Below are 10,346 nucleotides of genomic sequence, written 5' to 3'. Positions count from 1 at the left end.
AAGCCTTAGAGGTTAAAATCAACACCTTATTATTTATTATTTATTGTTTATTTGAATTTCTATCCTGCCACTTTCTGTAGACTCATGGCGGGCTACATAAAAAAACAGATAAATCCCCCAATAAAACCAATCAATGCTCCCCTTAAAAACAGAACCAAGAAGGCAGCATAATCCCTCGACTACTGTCCCCCATCCTCATCCTTAGCCAGCACCGCAGGGTGGGTTCACATGATGTTAAGCATTGTCCAGAGGAGGGGTCCCAGTTCTTCCTGACCCTGGCCTTAACCAAAGACCTGGCGGAAGAGCTCCATTTTACAGGCCCTGCGGAACTTAGACAGCTCCGTGAGGGCCCTCAGCTCTTCCGGAATCCAACCGGCAACCAATGCACCGATGAGAAGCAACCAGGAAGAGAGATGCAAAGATACACTCAGCATCTAGGAAGGTCTAGCAGATTTGTAAGAAGAATCAACAAATCAACAAAGATAGAAGAAGAAAAAGAGTTGGTTCTTATATGCCGCTTTTCCCTACCCAAAGGAGGCTCAAAGCGGCTTACAGTCGCCTTCCCATTCCTCTCCCTACAACAGACACCCTGTGGGGTGGGTGAGGCTGAGAAAGCCCTGATATCACTGCTCAGTCAGAACAGTTTTATCATTGCCATGGCAAGCCCAAGGTCACCCAGCTGGATGCATGTGGGGGAGTGCAGAATCGAACCCAGTTTGCCAGATTAGAAGTCCTCACTCCTAACCACTACACCAAACTGGCTCTCTAGACAGAAATGTCCATATCCCTCCATGCTAACTTGATGTTTCAATCCGGACCACTATAAACTGTTTGTTTTTAAAACGGTTGCAATTTTCTCTAGGAACAAAGAGCACCAGAAGTTAAGCCACCACTAAACTAGCTTAGATGTAAGCCATGTGGGTGTTCCCTGACAAATCGTTTAAGCGTTGGGTCTTTCAACCCGAATGTCTGAACTACACCGCACTCGCACAATTGCACAATTGCTACGGCGTCTAAATCAGTGTCCCCGCTAATTTTTTTCTCCTCCTTTAACAGTGTTTGTGCAGGTATCCCGATTAGCAGTATACAAGTCCCGGAATTGCTGAGGTAGACGGTTTAATTTTTTTATAACAAGCTGGCAACCTGCAAACTCATCAAATCCCCCCCCACACACACACACACACACGCACACCTTAAAGTACACACTATTTCCCTGACGGACATTTCTGTTGTCTTATGCCGGTCCGAATCGCTATCATCTGTATTTAAAACTAATGGATTTGAAATAACCTACAGGCTCCCGCTTTAATGAGAGTTAGATTAATGAAAAAAGACCTTTTACCTCAGATTGCATGACAACATTTTCAAATTACATTCCTGAAACAGAGAATTCACTTATTCTAAGTAATTGGATGCGGACGAGGGTTAATACGTACAACGTCCTTAAATGAAAAAGTTCTATTGTAAGGGGGACTGTATGATACCTGAGGCTTTCTCAATAGATTTGGTCAGGCTCGGAGTTAATTATACTGCTTTCTATTTTTTGAATGAATCCAAGCATGAATTCTACACAGTAAAGATTGGGATAATTATATTCAATTCTGCTTGGTGCCCCACTGAATGAATTGACCTTTTAGATAAAACTAGTCTCTTGAACAGGAAACATGAAGAAAGTCTTACACAAAAGCCAGCAGATGTAGGGGGGGGGAGGTGAGGGGGTACGGGAGACGAAAAGGGGGAGGGGGGAAGCTTTACATTAAGAAACAAATAGCTTAAGGAACAGTAGCATCTGCAATAAGGGTTGTTTCTTTAAACCGTGGAGTGGGGAGGGGGAAGGAGAGGAGGAAAAGTCTTCTGGTTGGGGCAGTATTTGTGTCATCAAGACACAAAGGTTATAATTTCAAGACATCGATTTTCCCGCAGCTGTTTTGGCCTCAGTGGCAAGGTGCAAAAGCAAGGGCGCTAAAGCATTTGGAAAGTTTGCGGTCCTCTGGCATCCGAAAGTTGAGCCCAGCATGACAGACGCAAGCTGGGACATGGACACAAACCCCGGGGATGCCCAAAAGCCATGGTGGCAGTTTGGCCATAAGCCAAGGGCCAATGAGGCTGTTAGGAGGATGGGTCTGAAAGAAGAAAGCAGGACCAACACAGATGCTGTAAATTGCTTCGTAGGAAACCTGCTGCAAGCGACAGAAATTGGCGATCATAAGCCCAGTGACTGTGGGTGGCTAAATATTGGGCCATAAACTAGGGCTGCCAACCTCCAGTTGGGGCCTGGAGCTCTCCTGGTATTACAAGGGATCAGTGCCTCTGGAGAGAATGGCTACTTCGGAGGGTAGACTGTAGGGCATTATAATATACTCTCCAGAGGTCTCTCCTTAATGTGTGACTGGCCCAAGGTTCCCTCAGCAAGTTTCCATGAGATTCGAACCTGGGTCTTTCAGATTTTCATTCAACACTCGTCGGCTTTCCTAGCTGCAAGTATTGTTCGATGGGAGCTGGTGGTTTTTCTACGGCAGGGGTAGTCAACCTGTGGTCCTCCAGATGTTCGTGGGCTACAATTCCTACAGCATCTGGAGGACCACAGGTTGACTACCCCTGTTCTACAGAAACCGGCGGAGAAATGGCTGCGGTGTGGGCGGCCCACATGTAGATTATGAACAGGATGGAGCTCATAACGTTAGCTGGATTTATGACGCCACGTGAGCCTCCATCTCAGCCCTATCGATGAGGCTTCCCACTCCGAAGGCTGTACATTCCCTGCCTGCAGATAGGTCTGTTATGCCGAGCATACAGTTGTCACCGGCTTCATTTAATTAGGTTATGGATGCTAAATTATCCTCTAACATAAAATGTGCTTTTATATTGCAGATTACAAAAAGGTTTCGAGAAGTTTAAAACGCCACTTTTAAAATTGATGGCAAGTCCCCTAAAGGAGTGCCTCCCCCCCCTCTCCCGCCCGCCTTTTATGGCAGTCGCCCGCAAACGCTACGTTATATTACTGAAAACGATGCTTGCAAATGGGATTTGGGTCAGCAAAGTGGGTTATGATTTTTACCCCAAATGAAGTAGCCCTGAATGATACGAAATTGTAAATGTAATCCTCAAAACATCGTCTTTCTTTCTTTCTTTCTTTCTTTCTTTCTTTCTTTCTTTCTTTCTTTCTTTCTTTCTTTCTTTCTTTCTTTCTTTCTTTCTTTCTTTCTTTCTTTCTTTCTTTCTTTCTTTCTTTCTTTCTTTCTTTCTTTCTTTCTTTCTTTCTTCCTTCCTTCCTTCCTTCCTTCCTTCCTTCCTTCCTTCCTTCCTTCCTTCCTTCCTTCCTTCCTTCCTTCCTTCCTTTCTCTCTTTCTCTCTTTCACTCTTTCTTTTGCAGGGGGGGAGATTGTCAAAAATAAAATCTCTTCTGCAGTTTCTACAACGATAATCTGTTTTCCTTGCTTTCAATGGCACGGTGGTTTTTGCAGGCATGTGATGGCAGAGCCACATGGTCATTGTAGTCCATGGACATCTGGAGAGCCACAATTTGGCCACCCCTGGAGAAGACTACAGTGACCTTGAGGGATTGATTGTGTCATTTATCTTGAACCTAGTTTGCGTGTGTCTATTTTGCCCAGCACTCTGTTTCCTACAGTGACCAAACAGGGAGCTTAGAAGGCACACAAGAAGGGCACAGAGGGCCAAGTCATCTTCCATTGCACCCCAGGCAAGATATTCCAAGGTACACTGCCAGTGGACATGGAAGTTCTACTCAGCCATCTGGCCTAATAGCCAATGGTGATCTAAAGTCCTTGATTTTGCCAAAACAAGTAAAAAGGGATTCACAATGATCCAGATTTTTCATCCACAACACTCAATTCCTTCCTCCTCTGGCTCTCCCCCGAACAGTTTTCTTTGCCTTCTTCACTTGTGAAATTCATGCCTGATTTTAGTTGTACAGTCATGAAACCATTTGCTTGGCAGGCTGTAACGCTTCCTCTTTCATTTATCCGACTACGAAAACAAGGATGCCCTCAGCGAGACGGCTGTTAAAAGTCTGGCTCTGAGCAATCGGGAAGAAACTCAAGGCACAAGGGTTGGGATGATATCTTGCATTTCACGCCCTACCAGGACCCATTGGCTGGGTTTTACCACTGGGGCTTCAGGAGCTGTTGACATGGAGGGCTGACAAGCACAGAAATCACCGGGTAGGTTGCCGCTTGCAAGGAAGATGTCATAACCATGGACAATCTTAAGCGTGCTTACCTGGGAATTAATCCCACTGGACAGGGCGGGGCTGAATTCTGAGTAGACAAGGTCAACAGGCCTCCAGAGGATCTGGACCAGATTTTCAAATGCCAATTCCCTCCCGGTCTTCATATATCTGGGGGCAGACAAGAGCATTTTTAAAAAGTGTTTTCTATCATATATGCGGCGAGATCCCAGAGAAGAGAAACCATAATGAACTCCCTTCCCCTCCCTACGCTGTTCATCCCCTGTGCAGATGAGGGCTAAGAATGAAATAATTACATTTTCTCAAAGCAAAATGTCTTCATTTCTTCTACAGCCGAGACTCCGAACAACCTAATTAAGCGGCGTGTTATCTTCTATTTTGTATGGATAGCAATAATTAAAATCTGAGCTGAACTGTACGGCATGGAGATCTGAACGGCCCCATTGTCTGGTAATGAGATGTGGCATTTTTCCCAGCTTCAGCAACCTCGGGGCTGAAAGTTCACAATTCAGGCTCATATGGGTGACAAGAGGGGACACGAGAGATTCTGCAGGGCTTGGATGCAACTGAGAGCATTGCTGGATGCTACGTGGTGGCAGCGGTGGTGGCAAACGTGGAAGTTCACCAACAGCTTGAAAATGTTTTCCATGGAGCAGAGGGTTAATTTCCTTTATTATTTTTTTAAAGGTGTTAATTAGACGGGTTCTTTGAAGCTACAGGACTGCGACTGTACACATTCCCAGAGAATTCTGGACGTGTGAAACACATGAAAATGCAAGAACTGTAGTATGCATTTTTTTAAAATAGTTGTTCCTTTAAATGTATAACCACCACCACCACCATCACCACGACCTGAGGAACTGTTTGGCCACTGTGTGAGGCAGGAGGCTGGACTAGATAACCCATTGGTCTAATCCAGCAAGGCTCTTCTTATATTCTTATGAATACCAATTTTTTGTGTTAAAATTAGCCTCATGGCTCCTCATATCTAGAAAAAGAAACTTCTGTATAACACAGACATGGCAGGCACTGGCTGATTTCATTATGCCCTATGGTGGACCTTGGGAAATAAGATCTGGAGCACTAGAAAAACCAACCAATCCCTCAGTGTTGGTCCTTGAGGTGCCACGATATCCACTGACACCATTCCTGATGCCCACCAACAGCAGCGTTTGCCCAGCAAGCCTTCTGATTGGACACTGGAGATCCACTTGGCTGTGCCTTCTCAGCAAAACATAACAATGTCTTCGGTAGCAGCTGCCACCCTTCCCCAAGGATCTTCACTACATGATTGAAGTTAAGTGATGTGTAAGCAACAAAAGACTTTTCAATAATCTGCTCATTCAAACAGGAGCTCTGCATCCTGTATCACCTCATTCCCTGACATTTTGTGGTTGGCTCCGCCTGCTGTGGCAGCCATTTTGCATTGGCCCCACCTTCTGGAGCAGCCATTTGGTGGCTGTGCTCACCACCTTGCGTCAGAAAGGTGCCCAGGGGTTCCAACAGGTCGGGGTCCCTTGCGTTGGCGTAGCCTTTCTCTGGACGAAAGGAACCTTCCATTTTGGGGAAGTTCCCCCTCCTTCCACCCTAGGCGCAGGTATTTCTGTGAAGTTGCCTTGATGTCTTTTCTTTCTCATGGCCTGACCCTTTTGTCTCAGGAAAGGAGCTTGCAACAAACATGGAAAAATGAAAAGAAAAGCAGGAGGGGAAAATGAGATCCCTTTACAAAGAGTGGGGAGAGAGTGAGAGCATTGTGTTTACGGGGAGGGAAGGGGGGGGAGGCCATTCTATCCCTTTTGATTATTTAAAAATGTAAAGGACACAAGTGTAGTCATGCGGAAATCGGCTGAATAATTTTATATGGCTATGAAACGTTCTGAAACAATGCAGAGGGAAAAAAGAAGTTTAAGTAAGTGGTTGTGAGTGGTGGGTGACTCGCGGGTAATCGGTTTCAGTGCCAAAAACGAGGCTGCCTGGAAATTGTACTTTACGTTTGATTTGTGTGTGTGCGTGTGTGTGTGTGTGTGCACGAACACCTAGAGATCTATTAGTTTCTGTTAATTCATTCATTTGTCTACGTATTCAGAGCAGATGGATTGCTTCTCTACAAGGTCAATACGGGAGACTTTTGCCTTCTGGGAAACCGGTAGAGTTGGCAGGGTCCCCCCTACCCCCCACCCCGGACACAGGCAGGGAATTGGGGCGGTTACCAAAACCAGGTTGGGATTTATTTGTTTACTAGGGGCCAAGCCCGTTGCATTCAGCAATACAACGTGTGCTAGATTGGGGGGTGAATCAGGTGAACTGATTGCTGAAGTCCGGAGATGAGCTTCAATTCCATAGGATCCCCAGGTATGACCTGGAGGCTGGCATCCCTAGAAACCAGCTCTGGATTATGCTATAGGATCTGGGAAGGGCAGGGTTTGGGGAGGGGATGCGAGGTCAGAAACTGCCAACCCAAGTGGCCATTTTCCCCCCAGGGGAAATGGTAGCATAGGGGTCTTTGAGATCTTACATTAAAAACATTCACCCATGGAAATTATAACAAAGAGATAACAGAGACTCTTATATTTTGAATATTATTTGATTAAGCCATTGGGCAGATTCTTTTTTCCTCTTGTGGAGTAATAGGGATGACAGCTTCCAGGAAGGACCTGGGGCTCCCCTGGATTGACAACTCACCTCCAGGCAACAAAGATCAGTTCCCCCGGGGGAATGGCCACTCAGAAGGTCAACTGTATGGCATTACACCAAACAGAAGTTCCTCCCCTCCCCCAGCCCCTCTGCAGGTTTTACACCCAAAGTCTCCAGATTTTTCCCAACCCAGAGCGAGAAACCTAAGCCAGGAGTAAGGAAGCCTGGCTCTGATCCGGACAGGTGGATTGGATGCATCTTTTCCCAGCTCCTTCCCAAATTCAGGGGAACCTATTTAATGCAAATGAAGTTTTCTATCGTGCTGTTCTCACACCAGCAGGCCTCAAAATGCCAATTAAGATGAAAGGCAAGAGTTTTCTTTTCTTCGTAAGGAAACTGCGTCCACATCTGAATGGGGTATGTGTATGTGGGGGGGGGGGGGGGGGTTGTGAAGCTCTGAATATGATTTGTACCCCCAAAACCGAGCGAGGAATACGAGCAAAACATTTCCAAGCAAATTAAGAGAGTGCTGCATGCGAAAGCTGCGACCGAAGTGTGCGCACATTGTTAATTTGAGAAAAACTTTTTTCACGCCTTGACACTTAATTTAATTTTAGTTTGCTCCGGGAAGTGAAGTGTGAATTATTGATGCATTGGAAGTCAAAAGTGAGTCTCTCCTAATGGGGTTCGGAGGGGGGAGAGATATGTTTTGTTTCCCCTGCAGTGACCCACTAATCATGCTCCAAGAATCCTTTCTGGTTCTCAGTAGAAAGACCCTAAAGCAGGGGTGGCCAAACGGTAGCTCTCTAAATGTCTATGGACTACAGTTCCCATGAGCCCCTGCCGCCATGATGCTAGGCTCCATCCCGAAACCTCCAGGAGTTTCCCAATGTGTACCCCCCACCCACTCACATACACCAGTAACCAGAGGAGGGGGCCTGAAAGCCCTAAACCCAGACCACCTTAAACAAGTCAGAGAAGTTCCATAGTTCTGCTGGAAGATAAAGATTATCAGAATTTTGTCGCACTTTCTCTTCTCAGCAATTATGAGCCAAAACAGTCCCCAGAAATGAATCTTTAGGTTCTGGTTAACTTTCATTTTTTTTTAAGCTACGGAATGTTAGAAAACATCACCACGGCAGACTCTCTGAATGAGGGTACAGTTTGTCCAAAACAAAACTGCAATAAAGCCATGTCTTCATGGATGGGTAGGAAGTATAAAATGACACGCCATGCCGTATATTGCAGCATGTCAGTGTTACGAAACCCCCTTAAATGCTCTCCATTGTCAGCTGTATAAATCCTCTGGAAGACATTACGCCCTTATGATAATATTTTCCCAACCCTTTGGTTCATCTATATAAGGGTGTTGTTTTTGGAGTAATTGCATGAATTGGAGACGCATTCCAACGTTATCCTTTTTATTTATATATATATACAGGCAAGGAAAAGCAAAACAGTTTAGGAATTTGGAATTCTGGCCCTGAAGGATTTCGCTCATATCTCAGTGGCCAAAAGTGGCCGTTCATGCTCCATTAGACAATTATGAATAAAGGGGTAATTTCCCCAGATGCCGCCTTCCGTTCTCGAAAATATGTATGAACCCCAGTCTCAGGTCATACCGAAAAAAGCCAAGGAGGTTAGCCCCATTGTTTCTCATTAACACACACACAAAGAGGATTAAGTAATGACATTCTTATTAAAAGGTTTGATGAATGAAACACGATAATTAAGTTCCTTTTGTTCCTCCCAATGGCACGCAGAATTGTTAATCTATAACTGGCAGCATAGCTTCATATACATTCATCATCCATTTTAAAAGCAAAAGGGCTCTTTTGTACCTAGAATCGAAATAAGGCCTCTCTCTAGGTCACTCCCACTATTATAACCATGAAGTTAACAGAGGTCAAACAAGTAGAATAAGAATTTGGAATTTTGTTATAGCGGTGAAACAATCCCAGACAGCAATCCTAAATATGTGTTATTTAGGGGGTTTTTTCCCATTGGGAGCCTCATAAGACCACAAATTATTCCTGAATGGTGCTCATTCTTAAGAGCATTGGAGAGAAAAAAATTCAAAATGGCGGCCACTTGTCAAAATCCAGTTAGGCTGGGTAGAGTTATAGTTACAGGTTCTATAGAAGAGGAAATCGTGGTTCAGTTCTGTAGAAGTAGGTTTTTATACCCTGTTTTTGTTTTTGTTTTTACCTTAAGGAGATTCAAAGCAGTTTACAATCACATTCCTTTTGTCTCCCCATAACAGTCACCTTGTGAGGTAGGTGGGACTGAGCGTGTTCTGAGACAACCTGAATTGACCCAAGATCACCCAGAAGGTCTCATGTGTCTTAAACTGGTTTACAATCACCTTTCCTTGCTCTCCCCTCAACAGGTACCTTGTGTGAGGTAGGTGGGGCCAAGAGTCTTCTGAGAGAACTGGGGGTTGGGTCCCTTGCAATGTGTTTGCAGTGGAAATGCAGGTTTGGATGCTAGACTCAAGAAGCAGCACTGCAGAGAGGGGGGTGTCTGCTCTAGATCAAGCACGGTAGAGTAGTTAAGGGTGGAAGATTCTGATCTGGAGAACCAGGCTTAATTCTCCAGTTACACAGGCCACCTAGGTCAGCTCTAAACCAGATGGACCATGATAGATCAATGTCCAATTCCATAGGAGTTAGCTTCTTGTGGAGGGGATACGGGATGGAGTTGCAAGCGCTTTTGGGGAGGGTGGCACAATGGGAAAGGGAGTATTGCAGCTATGATGGTCCCAATTTAGGGCTTAAAGGTAATAACCAAATCCTTGATCCTGATCGGGTCTTCAATCTGGAGCCAATGCAGCTGAGAGAGCCAGTGTGGCATAAAGGTTAAGAGAAGTAGACTATAATCCAGAGTACCAGGTTTGATTCCACACTCCTCCTCCACATGCAGCCAGCTGGGGGAGCTTGGGCTTGTCACAGCTCTGATAGCATTGTTCTGACCAAGCATCCCTGTCAAAGCTTTCTCATAGAATCATATAGTTGGAAGGGGCCTCCAGGGTCATCTAGTCCAACCCCCTGCACAATGCCTCACCTACCTCCCAGGGTGTCTGTTGTGGGGAGAGGAAAGGGAAGGTAATTGTAAGCTGATTTGAGACACTTTGGGGCACTGAAAAGCCAGGCATAAAAACCAACTCTCCTTCTTGTATATGGGCTCTCCACAGGGTCCCTGTGCCCCTGCATTTTGGTCCCATTGAATTTACGTACCAGCGTCAAGGTCAGCCTTGTGTAGAGTTATAGTAATCTAGCCTAGAGGTGACCGTTGCATGAAACACAGTAGGATGCCTGTGTAGGGATGGGAAGAAAGGCCTGAGGGGGCCCTGGAGAAGGGTAAACAGGGGGGCTCCTGGGACACTGTCCACCCAGGTCAGCCCTAAACTTGGAACAAGCCCTGAATGCAACCGGTCAGAGACCAGATTTACAAAAAGTGCCCACTTGTTCTGCTGTACCCTTCAATTCTGAAAGGCGCTCCT

The sequence above is a fragment of the Paroedura picta genome, chromosome 14, assembly GCF_049243985.1.
Source record: "Paroedura picta isolate Pp20150507F chromosome 14, Ppicta_v3.0, whole genome shotgun sequence".
NCBI lineage: Eukaryota > Metazoa > Chordata > Lepidosauria > Squamata > Gekkonidae > Paroedura > Paroedura picta.
The sequence above is the reverse complement of the archived record's forward strand: the minus strand, read 5'-3'. Positions refer to the sequence as shown.